We start from the raw sequence: 18,024 nt of genomic DNA, 5'->3' as shown, positions 1-18,024 counted from the left end.
TAGCCCCAAGAGGCTACATTGTCCCTGTTAACTAGGATTTGGTTACATTGCTAAAAGAAGTTAATAACATTCTAAGAAATAGAACGATTCGAGTACCCTCTCTCATTGTCTCTCCATATTTCCCTGTACTGCCCAGCCTTTCAAACTGAAACCGGTAATGCAGAAGGAAAGGGAAATAAGGGAATTCTATCATTTCTTTACATTTCAGTCTCTCCTTATTCACCACTAAGGCAAAGGTGAAGAGCATTGATAGATAAGTGATTAAAAAGTAAAAGGATGATAAGAACAGAGAGTACACTTGATCTTATCCAAAAGACCTTGCATGGACTGGACCTAGGACCCTTACATAGATGTAGTGATGGATAGCTGGGTCTTCAGGTGGGTTCCCCAATTAAGAAGAACAGGGGCTTTCTCTGACATGAACTCTCCTGCCAGCTTTTCAATCTCTTCCCCCTGGAGGGACTGCTTTGCCAGGCCACAGGGAAAGAGAACATATTCAGCACTGATAGGACTTAATGAGCTGTGGTGGATAGAAAGGGGGCTCTCCTCTGCTAAGGTATAGGGGAGAGGAATGGGGAGAGAGAGGCAGGGTGGGAATGGGAGTGAGGAGGGATAAGGCTAAAACCAGGATCATATGAAAGAAGGGGGAGTTAGTATGACCTGGAGAGGACAGGAGCTCCACAAGGACCAATTATACCAGGGCACAGGGGTCTTTTATGAGACTGATTCTCCAACCAAGGACCATGTATGGATATAACCTAGAACCCCTGCTTGAATATAGCCCATGGTAGCTCAGTGTCCAAGTGGGTACCCTAGTAAGAGGAACAGGGACTGTTCTGACATGAACTCAATGGCGGGCTCTTTGACACACACACACCCCTCGGAGGGAGGAGCAGCCTTGCCAGGCCACAGAGGAGGACATTGCAGCCAGTCCTGAAGATACATGATGATCTAGGGTCAGATGGAAGAGGAGGACCTCCCCTATCAGTGGACTTGGAAAGGGACAGGGAGGAGATGAGGAAGGGAGGGTGGGATTGGGAGGGAATGAGGGAGGGTGCTACAGCTGGGATACAAAGTAAATAACCTGTGATTAATATAAAAAAAATAAAAACTATGAAAAAAGGAAAAGGCTGAGGATAGTAGAGCACTTGTATTGTGTTTTGGAGGCCAGCACTAGCACTGCCAAACAAAGAGTAAAATTTTTATTATTAGTAATAGCAGCAACAACAGTAGTATAAAAATAGCTGAATTAATTATATCCAGCATTTCTACACTGCTAGTGAGAACATTCTATATATGCATGTATGTACTGCTAAAAAAATACAAAGGGTGTCATTTTTGAAATTCCATACACAAGTCAAACTGCTTCTATTCACATTTAAGACTTGCGTTATAGCATAAAAAGATGAATGGCAAAACTCGTGCTAATGACATAAAATTTTAGTTTTCATAATAACAGCAGTCAATGGCAGATAAAAACACTGCTGATCTATACCACTGCTAGGTATATACCCAAAGTTTGCTCAAGTACACAAAAGGGATATTTGCTCAACCATGTTTATAGCAGCTTCATTTGGAATAGCCAGAACCTGGAAACAACCCAGATGTCCATCAACGGAGGAATGGGTACAGAAATTGTGGTATTTTTACACAATGGAATACTACTCAGCAATCAAAAAGGAGGAAATCATGAAATTTGCAGGCAAATGGTGGGATCTAGAAAAGATCATCCTGAGTGAAATATCTCAGAAGGAGAAAGACAAACACGGTATATACTCACTTATATAGACCTATAAGATATGATAAACATAATGAAATCTATACACCTAAAAAAGATAATCAAGAGAGCAGACATGGGGTAAGATGATTCAATCCTCGTTTAGAAAGACCGATGGGATGCGCATTGAACATATGACAGGAGTCTACTGAGTGCATTTGAAAGACTCTAAGTAGCAGTGTTTTCAAAGCAAAGACTCATGACCAAACCTTTGGCAGAGTACAGGGAATCATAAGAAAGAAGGGGAGTTAGTCTGATGAGGAAAGGATAGGAGCTCCACAAGGACCAAATATATCTGGGCACAGGGTCTTTTCTGAGACTGACATGCAACCAAGGACCATGTATGAATATAACCTAGAACCTCTGCTCAGATGTAGCCTGTGGTAGCTCAGTAACCAATTGGTTTCCCATAGTGAGGGGAACAAGGACTATTTCTAACAGGAACTCAATGACTGGCTCTTTGGCCTCCCCACCCCCCAAGGAAGGAGCAGTCCTGTTAGGCCACAGAGGGGAGCTTTGCAGCCAGTCCTGAAGATACCTGATAAAACAGGATCAGATGAATGGGGAGGAGGTCCCCCCTATCAGTGGACTTGGCAAGGGGCACGGTGGAGATGAGGGAGGGAGGGAGGGACTGGGAGGGAATGAGGGATCGGGACACGGCTGGGATACAGAGTTAATAAAATGTAACTGATAAGAAAAAAATAAAATTCAAAAAAAAATACTGCTGATAAGTCAAAAGAGATGATGCTTTACACTTTAGCGCTTGTGATGGCATTTGTTCTGCTTCCTACACAAGAGGTCTTGCATCTTCAGTTTACAGGGAACCCTATGAATTAGTTATCTGGCCTTGGCTATAAGTGAATGCAAGAAACACCTGGATTTGCTCCAAGTCACCACTAAATTGTGTACTCTGTGCTGATCCTGAGCATTGTGCTCAACAGTCATTACAGCTGAAAATTCATAGCAGGAGAGAGAGGACAGGAGTGGGGAAAAAGGAAAGGGGGGAAGGGACTTTCCGCAGTGCCCTTGTACTCTTGAGAGCAGCCGCTCTAGGCCCCATGAGACTGAATGTTCTTTTATGAATGAAAATGTTCCTCTAGTCTCTGCTCAACTTTCTATCTCCCCTCTATGTCAGGACACCTCAAAGGGAAATGAAGGCAGGAAAGCACAACTTGAATTTAGAGACGAAGTACTCATTTCATAAGACTCTCAAATTCTGTGTCTTTTACTAATAATATCAGAGTTTGAGATTTCAAGATACAAAAACCTAATTGCAAAACAGAGATGGGTCCAGTTAATGCTTCCCTGTTCCTGTTGCTTTCAAATAAAGGAAAACATATCTAATATGATTGAATTTCAAGGGTCAATAATTACTTTAATCTTTGTAATTTCTATATTTCCTTAAACACCTTTGGAATCTTTACACTGATAAGCCATCTTTTGTTATTTGATTATAGTAAACCATTCATATATATATATATATATATATATATATATATATATATATATAATATGAATGCAAATCACAGTGTTTATATGAAAATTCCATTTCACACAATAAATCACCCCAAAGCAATGGTATTTGCTAATAAGAACAATGATCATAAGCCAATGTAATTTAATTTTTCAATCATTATGGCTTCCCTGCTTGGTAATGTGCCCAGGTGGAAACAGTTATGTTTACTGCCAACCTCAGAAAAACATTTGACACCTGCATAAGCCTCCACTGCTGCAGCTTTTGCTTTTTTAGGGGTCCCAGACTCCAGTTCTGAAGCCATCACATCACCCTGATCAGCTATATCTTCTCAGCTTGTCAGGGCCTTGAAACCCAATAGTGATAAACTGAAGAATCTGATGCCCTTAGGCATGTTTTGCTGAAGTGAATGGATTAATAGTGTAAGCTGCATTTTCAGAGATGTCACCTGACAAGAGTGATAGATGGAAATCCCAGCAAGGTCAATTCAGTATCTTATCTCATAAAGTGGATAAGTTGTATTAACAAAGGTGGAAGTGAGAAATAAATAAATGGAAAGGAATTCTTTTTTTTTTCTCTCTTTTTAATAGGTGTCTGTTATGTTTTCTCACAAACTCATTTTATTTTAGTGTTTCCCCACTTCAGAATCATTCATCACTTGTTCAGCCTTTTGAAGCTTCCCTTTTTGTCAGTATATATACGGGAAGCATTCTTGACTGTGTCTGTCTGTCTGTCTGTCTGTCCCTGTTCGTGAAAGAGAGATTGAGAAAGAGCTGGGGGGGGGGGATTTAACTATTGAGTTGGCAAAAATTAATGAATTTGTAACAAGGTTGGTAGGAGGATAAGTTATGGCAAGCATTTTTTAAAGGACTAAATCTCTGTGTGATGATATGAGAGAAGCTCCAAGGGATAATAAACTAAGTAGAAACATGACATTTCGTGCAGTTCACTGAGTTTCTGTGTAATATGTGTATGGATAGGTGCGTGCACATATGTATTCAATTCTACCATAACAGACTGTTCTATTATATAAAAGAAAAGGCAATTTTCTTCCAACACAATAAACATAATGGGGAAAGTGTGACAAGGCTCCAGTTTTGCATTGTTGCTTATCAGTGATAAGCAGAACAGAAGCCACCTATGCTGAGCCACATGAGAGCACACAAGTGTCTCATATGCACACACCTCCGCATGACCGACTACTCTGAATTACTCTGTGCTTTATAAGCCTCCCCTACCACATCTGAGGTCAAAGCTTTCAACTTGACATAACTCTCCTCCGCCACGCAATAACTTACAAGGGGAACCACCCCAAACACCAAAAGCCACAGTGAATATCAGTTCTTTCCAAGGGAAAGTGTCATTTTTACCATAGTATTTGTACGTTTGCCCATTTTAACACATGAAAACTATGCTATCTTTTGATGAGGCCCACAATTTTTGTTTAAAATGTGTCAATGATAAGTTTTGCTTATTTACTTCTATTTTTAATCGTGTGCAAGTGGGTGGGTAGGAATGTGGGCAGGTTTGCCTCAGAAGACAGAACCATTGGATCCACCTGGAACTGTACCATCACGTAGTTTTGAGCAGCCCAATGTGGCTGCTGACAACTGAAATCAGGTATTCTACAAGAGCAGAATGTGATCTTAATCACTGAGCCATCTCTCTAGCCCCCATGTCATACATAAGTTTTTGATTGTTGTATGCCCCATCCTCATTTCCCTGTAAACTCTGTGGCTTTTATTACATAATTTTCTTTAGTGCAATGATGCTTACAAATTCATGTCATATTATTACAGGGCTGTGCACACACATGCCAGTTGGCCTCAACTGTTATGTATGAGAATCAGATCTTGATTAACTACAGCTTACTAAGCCTCATTTTCAGGATCTCTCTGGTTACTAGTTCGCCTGGAATAGGGCTTCAAATGCACATTTCTACCAGTGTGAGTTATCCAGGCACCACACCAAAAGAACCACTGCCCAAGAGCTTTTCCAAGCACACTCTGATTTCACTGCTCTACTGTAGATAATTAAGACCACAATGAAGACTGCTATGTACCAAATGAAAAAGGAAAAGGCCAGTATTAAAATTCTAGCATGGAAAAAATGTCCATGAGCTGATGTTGAAATAAAGTGATGTGTAGACACAAATATATAAATAATATTTTAGTAACTCTCTTATATTCTCAAAATAAGTATCTGTCAAATACATACAAATTGATTGTAGTAATCACCTTTTGGAGAAAATTGGGATTCTGGGTGGTAGGTGGTAAAACGCTTTTAAAATTAATGGTTTACATTTTGATTAATCAAAATAATCAACTTTTCTCAGTAAAGTTAGCTGTTTGAGAAGTGTGTGTTTTACTGAAAATTCTTCTAAAAGCCATCCAAAAACAGTTAACTAAGCTTAAATCATGTTATTTTGCTCTTTTTTTATATTGTTAACACTAACAAATCCCATTCCTATTTCAAGCAAAAAATAATATTAATAAGCCTTTAGTTACAGAATTTCAATGACTACAACTGTAACAAACTAAAATACTGGCATTTCTATGCTGTAATCACCTCATTGTTTATTGTAATAATTTCTCATTTTCTAATTTGCATCCAAGAAAACCACAGGGACCTGTTTGTAGTTTTTTTACCGGGTCGACATTTCATTTTGACTGAGCTTTCCCGTTATAACTCTCCTGTCAGTGAATACTGACTAACTTAATTGGACCACAGAGAAATGCTGACCATAGAATGCAGATGGTTCCTGTTGCCAAAGAACCAATCACATTTAGTGGGTGGTTACCCCAGGTTGAACTATCTGATTTCTATGGTCATGAAACCATGACTGAAGCTACAGTTTTCCAGAAGAGGTTAAATGTCTCAATATTTTAGTATCCATTTTATCATTGTAAAATCACACTCATTATATTATTAAAAGTACAGACACACATAAAGAAGAAAATAAAATAAATCAATTATCCCATCACACATTATAAAATCAAATGTATATATTTGGTATTAACAATTTCATATGGTTTAGAGATATATCAAAAAGTAATTTTCCCCTGTCTCCAACCAATTCTACCCAACCTTGATCTATTTTTCTCCCACTATCTACAGGCCTTATTTCAGGTATTTGTTCAAATACCTCGTATCCCCTAGTACAGTGATTCTCAACCTTCCTTGTACTGGGACCCTTTAACAGTTGCTCATGTTGTGGTGACTCCCAACCATAAAATTATTTCATTGCTACTTCATAACTGTAATTTTGCAGTTATGAATCATAACATAGATATCTGATATGCAGGATATATATGCAGGTCTCCAAAGGAGTCATGACCCACAGGTTGAGAACTACTGCCCTAGTTCTCTTGAAAGTGTTGGTGTTATCCTCCATGGTTTCTTGCTTTAAAACTCACTGTAATATTCAGGTGCTCTCCATTTAAATACATAAACAATCTTGTCACAGAAATTACAAATTCCATAATAAAAGGGGTTTTAATTATTTCTTTTGTTTTTGAGATTATAATATAATTATGCCATTTCATCCTCTCACTTCCTCCTTTAAAACTCTTTAATATACTCCTCCTTGATCATATAACACTCCTTTCAAAGTCATGGACTAATAGAGGGATTTTTAATTTTATTTAGTTTTACTATTTTTTCATTGCAATACTCCCAGAGATAGAATGCCTGGCAAAAATCTGTTGAGTGAATGGAATCCATACCCTATGATCCTCAAAAAGATGACTGAGGTTAAAGCATTACCTATAGTTATGATTATATTTTGTTTTCAAAAATATAAACAGTACATAATGTATTTAATACTCCCAATTCATTACTTCTTGAAGCTTCCATCCTCAGTGCCAAGTCTGGAATATGTCCCATTATTCAAGTTTAACTTTCATTTCTTTTCTAGATGAAGGACATGTTGGTGTCTTGTTCTTGCTATGATGGCAGAACTAGTATAATTTTGAAGCCAACACACCATTCATCAAACTGCAGTGGAAGGGCTCGGAAGATGGTTCAATGAATAAAATGCTTTCCATGAAAGCATGAAGTCTTAAGCTTTGATCCCCATTACCCATGTAAAGTGCAAAGTGTGATGGCATGTGCCTGTAATCCTAGTGAAGCAAGACAAAGACAAGATAATCTTTAGAACTCTATGGCCACCCAGTCTAGGCAATGAGTGAGAGACAATGTTTTAGAAAATGAGGTGGAAAAAAAAAAAACAGTGAATAACAAGACATCAACCCAGCAACAATATCTGCAAATGAACGCACATGTGGCCACCGTGTACACAATATGCAAAATTGAACAAAATTTTCCCAACTTAAAGAAAGAGATGTCCATAAACATATAAAAGGCCTACAGAACACTTAATAGACTAGACCAGAAAAGAAACTTCTCACGTCGCATCATAGTTGAAACACTAAATCTACAGAACAAAGAAAAAATATTTAAAGCAGCAAGGAAAAAAGGCCAACTAACATATAAAGATAGACCTATCAGAATCACACCAGATTTCTCAACAGAAATTGTGAAAGCCAGAAGGGCCTGGGTAGATGTTATGCAGACTTTAAGGGACCACAGATGCCGACCCAGACTACTATACCCTGCAAAGCTTTCAATCAACATAGATGGAGATGACAAAACTAAATTTAAACAATATCTACACAGCAACCCAGTCCTACACAAGATACTAGAAGGAAAACTCCAATCCAACAAAATCAAATGCACAAAAGAAACCAAGATACAGATAACTTCACAAAAAATAAATAAATAAATAGATAGATAGATAGATAGATAAATAAATAAATAAATAGATAAATAAATAAAAGAAAACAAGCAATGAATCACAGTAACACAACCAACTCCACAATAAAAAGAACTAACATTCCTTGGTCACTATTATCTATCAACATCAATGGACTCAACTCTACAACAAAAAGACACAGATTAACAGAATGGTTGTGGAAACTCCAACATTCTGCTGCATCCAAGAAACACACCTCTGCAACAAAGATAAACACTATCTCAGAATAAAGGTCTGGAAAAAGTTTTTTCAAGCAAATGGATCCATAAAACAAGCTCGGGTAGCTATCCTAATATCCAATAAAATAGATTTTCAAGCAAAATTAATCAAAAAAGATGAGGATGGACACTTCATTCTCATCAAAGGAAAAATCCACCAGGAGAACATAACAATTCTGAACATCTATGCCCCAAATATAAGAGCACATACATTTGTATATGAAACATTATTAAAGATTAAATCACACATTGATCCCAACACCTTAATAGTGGGAGACGCCAACACTCCTCTCTCACCAAGGGACAGATCATCTAGACAGAAGATAAATAGGGAAATAATGGCACTTACAGAGGTCCTAAATCAAATGGACTTAACAGATGTCTATAGAACGTTACATCCAAATTCAAAAGAGTATACTTTCTTTTCAGCACCCCATGGAACTTTCTCCAAAATAGACCATATAGTTGGTCACAAAGCAAGCCTCAACATATACAAGAAAATTGAAATAATTCTTTGTATCCTATCTGACCACCATGGACTAAAGCTGGACCTCAACAACAATAGAAATAGCAAAAAACTCACACACACACATGGAAACTGAACAACTCCCTACTCAGTGACAGCTGGGTTAGGGAAGAAATAAAGAAATTAAAGACTTCCTAGAATTCAATGAAAATGAAGGCACAACATACCCAAACTTATGGGACACAATGAAAGCAGAGCTAAGAGGAAAATTCATAGCACTAAGAGCCTTCAAGAAGAAACTTGAAACATCTCATACAAGCAACTTAATGGCTCACCTGAGAGCCCTAGGGAAAAAAAAAAGAAGCAGACACACACAAGAGAAGTAGACAGCTGGAAATATTCAAGCTCAGGGCTGAAATCAATAAATTAGAAACAAATAAAACAATTCAAAGAATCAATGAAACCAAGAGCTGATTCTTTGAAAAAATCAACAAGATAGACAAACCCTTAGCCAAACTAACTAAAAGTCAGAGAGAAACTATCCAAATCAGCAAAATCAGAAACAAAAAGGGGGACATAACAACAGACACTGAGGAAATCCAAAGAATCATTAGCTTTTACTACAAATGCCTACATGCCACAAAATTTGAAAATATAAATGAAGTGGACACTTTTCTTGATAGATTTCATTTACCAAAATTAAATAAAAATCAGGTAAATAGATTGAACAGTCCTATATCCCCCAAGGAAATAGAAGCAGTCATCAAAAGTCTCCCTTCCAAAAAAAGCACAGGGACACATGGTTTCAACGCAGAATTCTACCAGACCTTCAATAAAAAGCTAACTCCAATTCTCTTCAAACTATTCCACAAAATAGAAACAGAAGGATAATTATCAAACTCATTTTATGAAAGCCACAGTCACCTTGATACCTAAACCACACAAAGAACCAACAGAAAAAGAGAACTTCAGACCTATCTCTCTTATGAACATTGATGCAAAAATACTCAATAAAATACTTGCAAAATGAATCCAAGAACACATAAAAGATATCATCCACCATGACCACGTGGGCTTCATCCTAGGTATGCAGGGGTGGTTCAATATATGGAAATCCATCAATGTACTCCACCATATAAACGAACTGAAGGAGAATAAAACACATGATCATCTCCTTAGGTGGCCAAAAAAAATTTGACAAAATACAAATCCCATTCAAGTTTAAAGTATTGGAAAAAGCAGGGATACAAGGTACATACCTAAACATGGTAAAAACAATATAGAGCAAGCCTACAGACACCATCAAACTAAATGGAGAGAAACTTAAATCAATCCCACTGAAATCAGGGAAAAGGCAAGCCTGCCCACTCCCTCTGTATCTCTTCAACATAGTACTTGTCCTAGCTAGAGCAATAAAACAACTAAAGGAGATCAAGGAGATACAAAACAGAATGGAAGAATTCAAAGTATCACTATTTGCAGATGATGTGATAGTACACATGAAAGACCCCAAAAATTCAAGCACAGAACTCCCTCAGCTAATAAACATCTTCAGCAAAAATGGCTAGATATGAAATTATCTCAAAAAATTGGTAGCCTTCTTGTATACCAAAGACAAAATGGCCGAGAAAGAAATTAGGGAAACAACATCCTTCACAATAGCCACAAATAATATAAAGTACTTGGTATGACTCTAACCAAACAAGTGAAAGACCTGCTTGAAAAAAAAAACTTCAAGTCTCTGAAGAAAGAAATCGAAGAAGATATCAGAAGATGGAAAGACCTCCCATGCTCATGGATCAGTAGGATTAACATAGTGAAAATGGCCATCCTACCAAAAGCAATTTACAGATTCAATGCAATTCCCATCAAAATGCCAAAAAAAAAAAATCTTTACAGGCCTTGAAAGAAAAATTCTCAACTTCATATGGAAAATTAAAACACCCAGAATTGCCAAAACGATCCTGTATAACAACAGATTGTCTGGAGGTGTCTCCATCCCTGATCTCAAGCTGTAATACAGAGCAGTAGTAATAAAAACTGCATGATATTGGTATAGAAACAGAATGGTGGATCAATGGAACCAAATAAAAGACCCAGAAATAAACCCTCACACCTACGGATACCTGATTTTTTATGAAGATGCCAAAACCAATCAATGGAAAAAAGACAGCATAACAAATGGTGCTGGTCTAATTGGATATCTACATGTAGAAAAATGCAGATAGATCCATATTTATCGCCCTGCACAAAACTATAGTCCAAGTGGATCAAAGACCTCAACATAAAACCAGACACACCAAATCTGTTAGAAGAAAAAGTGGGGAGGAGCTTAGAACTCATTGGCACAGGAGACAACTTCCTGAACAGAAAACCAACAGCACAGGCTATAAGATAAAAAAATCAATAAATGGGACTTCATGAAACTGTAAAGCAAAGGAAGCTGTTGTCAGAACAAAACAGCTTACAGATTGGGAAAGGATCTTCACCACCCTATATCTGACAGAGGGCTAATATCTAGAATATATAAAGAACTAAAGAAACTAAACAGCAACAATTCAAGTAATCCAATTAAAAAATGGAGTACAAAGCTAAACAGAGAATCCTCTGTAGAGGAATATACAATGGCAGAGAAACACTTTGCTCAATGTCCTTAGTCATCAGGGAGATGCAAATCAAAAGCACCCTGAGATTTCACCTTATACCCATTAGAATGGCTAAGATCAAAAACTCAAGTGACAATACCTGTTGGAGAGCATGTGAAGAAAGGGAACCAATCCTCCATTGCTGGTGGGAATGTAAACTTGTACAACCACGTTGGAAATCAATCTGGAGCTTTCTCAGACAATTAGGAATAGCACTTCCTCAAGATCCAGCTATACCCCTCCTAGGCATATATCTAAAATATGCTCAAACATACAACAAGAACATTTGCTCGACCATGTTTGTAGCAGCTTTATTTGTAATAGCCAGAACATGGAAACAATCCAGATGTCCCTTAACGGAGGAATGGATATAGAAATTATGGTACATTTACACAATGGAATACTACTCAGCAATTAAAAACAAATTATGAAACTTGCAGGCAAATTTTGGGATCTAGAAAAGATCATCCTGAGTGAGGTATCCTAGAAGCAGAAAGACAAACGTGGTATATACTCACTTATAAGCTGATATTAGACATATAATATAGGATAAACATACTAAAATCTGTACACCTAAAGAAGCTAATCAAGAAGGAGGACCCTGGGTAAGAGGATCAATCCTCACTCAGAAAGACAAATGGGATGGGCAATGGAAGAAGGAGAAAACAGGAAACAGGGCAGGAGTCTACCACAGAGGCCCTCTGAAAGACTCTATCCAGCAGTATATCAAAGCAGAGGCTGAGAATCATAGCCAAACTTTGGAGAGAGTGCAGGGAATCCTATGAAAGAAGGGGGAGATAGTGGGACCTGGAAAGGATAGGAGCTCCGCAAAGAGAGCAATAAAACCAAAGTATCTAGGCAGAGGGAGTTTTTTCCCGAGATTGATTCTCCCACCAAAGACCATTCATGGATATAACCTAGAACCCCTGATCAGATGTAGCCCATGGCAGCTCAGTATCCAAGTGGGTTTCCTAGTAAGGGGAACAGGGACTGTCTCTGGCATGAACTCAGTGTTTGGCTCTTTAACAACTCCCCCCGCCTTGAGTGGGAAGCAACCTTGCCAGGACACAGAGGACAACAATACAGCCAGTCCTGATGAGACCTGATAAGCTAGGGTTGGATGGAAGGGGAGAAGGACCTCCCCAATCATTGGACTGGGGAAGGGGCATAGAAGCAGAAGAGGGAGGGAGGGTGGGGTTGGGAAGAATGAGGAAGTGTGCTACAGCTGTGATACAGAGTGAATAAACTGTAATTAATATAAAAAATAAAATTTTACCTAAAATAAAAAAGAAATTAGGGGTCATCAGTTGGGACATGGAAATTGCTGCAGTTACAAAGCACTTTTGGTTTTGTCTTTTTCGTTGTTGTTATAAACAGATTTCATTGTCACTCCTGCTATGATTAATAGTGGCTTTTTATCCAAGTTGGCATCTTGCAATAGTTTGATACATGCCAACCTTTCCATTTCCGGAAAGTATCACATTCTAACAGTTATGATTCCTGTCAAGAGATTCAGCAAGATGTCTTAGCCATCTGCTGGCTTCTTGCAGGTAACCTCCTGTCACCTTATCTATCACCCTAGAGCAGACTAGCAGCAAGCAGCTTCTGAAATCTGCTGTCGATCTTGAAGCTTTCTTTGATGACCATTCTATTGTTTTTCTGCCTTACTTATTTTTATGCCATCTCTCCCCTTTACCAGAATTATCAACCATCCCCATTTGCCCAGAACTAAAGATATGCTTTGAATGCACTATTTTTTAGTAGTTAAACTGGAATGGACCCAGAAAAATGAGAAGAAATTAAAATCACCACTTTCACCCACTAAGTCTGACTGTTTTGGTTTTTTTGTTTGTTTGTTTGTTTGTTTGTTTTTTTGGCAGCTTTTATATGGCTCAATATTTCTTAACATTTGGCATCTTTCAAAGATATTTGCTGATTAAAATCTTACTAAGATCCAAGGTGATAGTACAAACCACCAGAGTTCATTATTTAGTAAAAAGGGCCAAACAGTTCCCACTTGTCACAAGAAATTGTGATGTTACTGCTCCAGCATAAACACAGTCTGAAAAGTTCAAATTCTGAAACAAAGGAAACACTAATCCCCACCTCCCCCCAGTATGAAGCTCTGCTTTGTCTTTTCATATAAATAATTGCTGCTCTAGGCACTAAACAATGAAACTAGCATCAGTGATGCTCAGCCTAGTCCTGGGACTATGTTAGGTAAATATATATTAATGAATGCCTGTGTGTTTCACTAAACCTATTATATTTTATCATGATTTATTTTATAATGATTTCATCAGTAAACAACATGACTGTAATTCCACTCATATAAGTTGTACCAAGACAAAACTCACAATTTCTTTGTTAGTCTTTTTTTCTAGCTAATAATTTTCTTTGAATTCCGTAACTTTCTTTAGGGTATATTCCCAGAAGTAGAGGAGTTGCTGAGTTAAATGGTATTTAATCGGAAGTTGCATCCTACAAAAGTTAAAACAACAACAACAAAAGCCCTCACCTTTTAAAGAGGGAACAAGTGAGATTAGAAGCATCAAGATAAATTAGTAAGACTGACCCTGACTTCCTGTCTATCACTCTTGTGTTCCAGGATCTTGATGCTCACCTTCTAGCTCACAGTCAAGTAGTTCTCAGCCGGGACCCCACTCACACTTATATTCAAATCAGATTGACCCTAGCAATCATTCCACACTTTCTATTACCAACCCTGCAGCAAACCTACCCAGTCCACTACAACAGAAACAGCATTCATAAATACCTCAGCAACAGGAGACTGAGGCCATACAGGCATTACAACCAAGTCTCACTCAATAATGGGACTCTAGGAGACTGTGGGCTTAGCACTTAAGGATACTTTAGTTTACTTATGAAGACTTCACAGAGCATTGTTCTTAGCTGTCTCCTGAGTCAGGCCTCAAAGACAGAAACAATCTTAAAACGCTTAAATCGGGTGCTTTTTAAGCATACCATCTGTCAGTTTTGGAAACTGTTGCAAGTTTGTTCATGACTTAACTTCATCTATCTCCACAATCTTTCTAAATCTCATTGTAAATTTTTGTGGAACAATCGCTTTCTGGGAAATACACTTCAATATTCTTTATAAGGCATCTTTTGGCATCTGTCTGTTAAGCAATCTACTTTCAATTCCTCCTTAAGCAATTCTAAAGGAGCAAGAAAATAGTGGACTTAAACACAGAGCTTGCAGTGCAACAGCATGCTTGGAGGTGGCAAAAGTGTAGTGTGTTCATTGTCACAACACTTTAACATACATGTAATCACGAAGACATGGGTTCCATGTAAACTTCTGATACTTCCCCACCTCCTGGCTGATCTCACATTCCTATAGTTGTGCCATATCCAAACAGAAAGAAGGCCTCACTAGTAGAATTTGTGAAAGTATATATCATTATGATATCTAGGTACATATTTACATGTAAACCTCATCTAATTCTCACATTTCTTACCCAGTGTTTAACAGTACAGTGTAAAGATTTGAAAGAATACAATGAATTAGTTGGGCCACACTCCCAGACTTGCTGTGGTAGTTAATCTTAGTGGTCATCTTGATTGGATCTGGAATGAACTAAGAGATACACTCTGTATACATAAGCTATTTCCTGGTTTGGATTCAGTAAAGAGGGAGAAGACCCTCCCACCGAGTGGTTGGTACTTTCCAGAAGCAGTCAAGTTTAAGATGGTCCAAAGGAAAGAAATATTGCTTTTTACCTGCCTTCACTCCTTGCTGGTGAGAGCACCTACTTCATTGATGCTGCTGATGCTATTGCCACCATCTTTTGCTAACATCAAAACCAAGCTTCTTCAGCCTTCCAACATGAACTGAAGACCAGTGACTTTCTAGGAAATCTCCAGGCTTTTAGTGGCATGCTGAGACAAGTGAAGCATCTAGCTTTATAAGCTGAACAATTACTAGGTTCTCAGCCTCTCCACTGTAAAGACAGCCATTGTTGTATCAAATAAGTCAACCTAATAAAATGGATGCATAGTACAAAGTTTATAGAACTAGTAGGAAGATTAGACATAATAGACATTCAAGTAGTAGGCACAATAATGATTTCCCAGCATAGAGGAGTGCATAGTGAAACCACTATAGCCACTTGAAGTGAGTTTTTCAAGTGAGTTTTTCTAATGGAAATGGTTTAAATCTGTATTTCGTATTATCATTTTTCAGTTACTAGAGAATGATCCCTTGGGATTTAACTTACCCATACTGTAACTCCCTCTTAACAATGTCAGTGCCCAAGAATAGGTCCTCTCCATCTTTCTCTTGGACCATGTTCAAAACTGCTAGCTTGTCCAAGTAGCCTGCCTTTCCCCTCTTTGAGCCATTTTCTTAAAGAATAAAACTAAAAAAAATTAAAATTGATTTTTTTTACTTCCCAAAGAAAATTACACCAATTCCCTGTTCTTCAACATGATGTATAAGTCCATTGTCAGCTCCTCCCGCAAATCATATTGTTGCCATTGCTTTCTTTTTTTTTTTTTGAATTTTATTCTTTTCTTATCAGTTACATTTTATTAACTCTGTATCCCAGCCGTGTCCTGATCCCTCATTCCCTCCCAGTCCCTCTCTCCCTCCCTCATCTCCACCGTGCCCCTTTCCAAGTCTAAGCGCATTTGAAAGACTCTAACTAGCAGTGTTTTCAAAGCAAAGACTCATAACCAAACCTTGGGCAGAGTACAGGGAATCATAAGAAAGAAGGGGAGTTAGTCTGATGGGGAAAAGATAGGAGCTCCACAAGGACCAAATATATCTGGGCACAGGGTCTTTTCTGAGACTGACATGCAACCAAGGACCATGTATGGATATAACCTAGAGCCTCTGCTCAGATGTAGCCTGTGGTAGCTCAGTAACCAATTGGTTTCCCATAGTGAGGGGAACAAGGACTATTTCTAACAGGAACTCAATGGCTGGCTCTTTGGCCATTGCTTTCTAAAGCCCCCAGGCAGCCTCTTTTCCAGCATATGTGAGCATTCTCACAGTCCATTCCTGCACCACGTACAACTCAGCATGTTACCTTTGCAGTAGTCACTCCTTCCTACATGCCGTACCATTCATTTTCTACCTAGAGAATTTTGTTTTCCCACAAAAGTCTTCTCAATCATCACTTTCACCAATAATCCAATTGTAACTCCCCCAGATTAAGTTAGTCCTCTGCTGCAACTCCCAGAATACACTGAATATTCACTATGATATCCTCTAAGTGTCCACGTACCAAGCCTTTTACCCAACTCGTCAGAAGTAAGCAAGCTATGATTTTCCTACTGTGAGCCAGATTTTCTTCTAAGTATTTAGTACATATTGTTTCATATTCACAGTTCTATAAGAATTCATATAATCTTTATTTAAAAAAAACCAAAAAACTAAGAATTAAAGATGTTAAAAATCTCGGCCAAGATTTCAAGTTACTAGTGACCAAGTCAAGATTCAAAATCAAATTGTCCCACTTGATAGCCCACAGTATTAACTATCATTATCATACCATGCTATATATGCCAGTTCAAGTCAATATCTGGCATGTTATAATGCTATATAACAAATCATCTCCAAATATACTTTATTAAAACCATAAACACTATCTCACAGTTTCTCTGGGCCAGGAATTCAGAAACAGATTTTGGGGGGATGTTCTATCTGAAGATCTCTTAGAAGACTGCAGTCAAAATTTCAGACTTTGTTCTACTCACCCAAATGCTTGGACTGAAGTATCTGCATGGTGCTAGAAATGGGCAGAAGGCTTCCAGAGTCTCACATGTGGGCCTCTTCACAATCTGCTTGAGTGCTTTAATGATGTGGTGATTGGTTCTCCCAGAGTGGTAAATCCAAGAGAGCAAGGTGGAAGTCTTATTGTCTTATATAACCTAGCTTCAGAACTCATACTCTACTGTATATATAAAATTCAATTGGGTAGAAAGCTACACTTTAACTTACAATGAGGAGTAACTTCAGAGAGCTGTAGATACTGTGAAATGAAGTTTACTCCAATTTCCTAAAATACTAAGAGCTAACATGTTCTAGATTAGGGTTTCTTAAACTTTTTCATTTACAATTGCTTTTCACCCAAGAAATTTTTATTTGACTCTTGGCATATGTATATGTGTGTCTATGTTTGTATACAAAATAGGTATTTACTGATAATAAATACAAAAGACATTTATTATAAACAACTCTTTGGCATACATATATTTTTACCATTTATTAAAAATGAAAATCTGCATGTTAATGAGAGGGGATGTAATTATTTTTACATCAGAATTAAAGCCTGGATAAATATCTATAAAGGATATAAAACATTGTCAGCAGTTTTTCAGAGTTATCGATTGTTTTTAAGATGGATTCATTTCATGTGTATGTGTGTATGTCAGTGCACCATGGGTTGCCTGTGGAGGCCTGGAGAGGTATTTGATCCCCTACAACTCGAGTTAACATATATAACATACAAATCATGTGGCTGTGAGTTACCTAATTTGAGTGTTGGGAACTGAATCTGGGTCCTTAGAAAGTGTAACAAGCGCTCTTAACTGCTTGGTCATCTCTCTATATGTTGGTGTGTGTGTGTGTGTGTGTGTGTGTGTGTGTGTGTGTGTGTGTGTG

General features: G+C 37.9%; 1 protein-coding gene across 2 annotated transcripts in view; it reads right to left on the bottom strand.

Annotated features, from left to right (window-relative positions):
• Window positions 1-18,024, bottom strand: part of Phex (phosphate regulating endopeptidase X-linked) — a 240,903-nt gene that overhangs the window by 24,360 nt on the left and 198,519 nt on the right. The gene's annotated exons all lie outside the window — the stretch shown is intronic.

This window comes from Psammomys obesus, unplaced genomic scaffold, assembly GCF_907164565.1.
Source record: "Psammomys obesus unplaced genomic scaffold, mPsaObe1.curated_primary_1811, whole genome shotgun sequence".
Lineage (NCBI taxonomy): Eukaryota > Metazoa > Chordata > Mammalia > Rodentia > Muridae > Psammomys > Psammomys obesus.
Note: the sequence above shows the minus strand (reverse complement) of the source record. Positions and strands in the feature narration are given on the sequence as shown.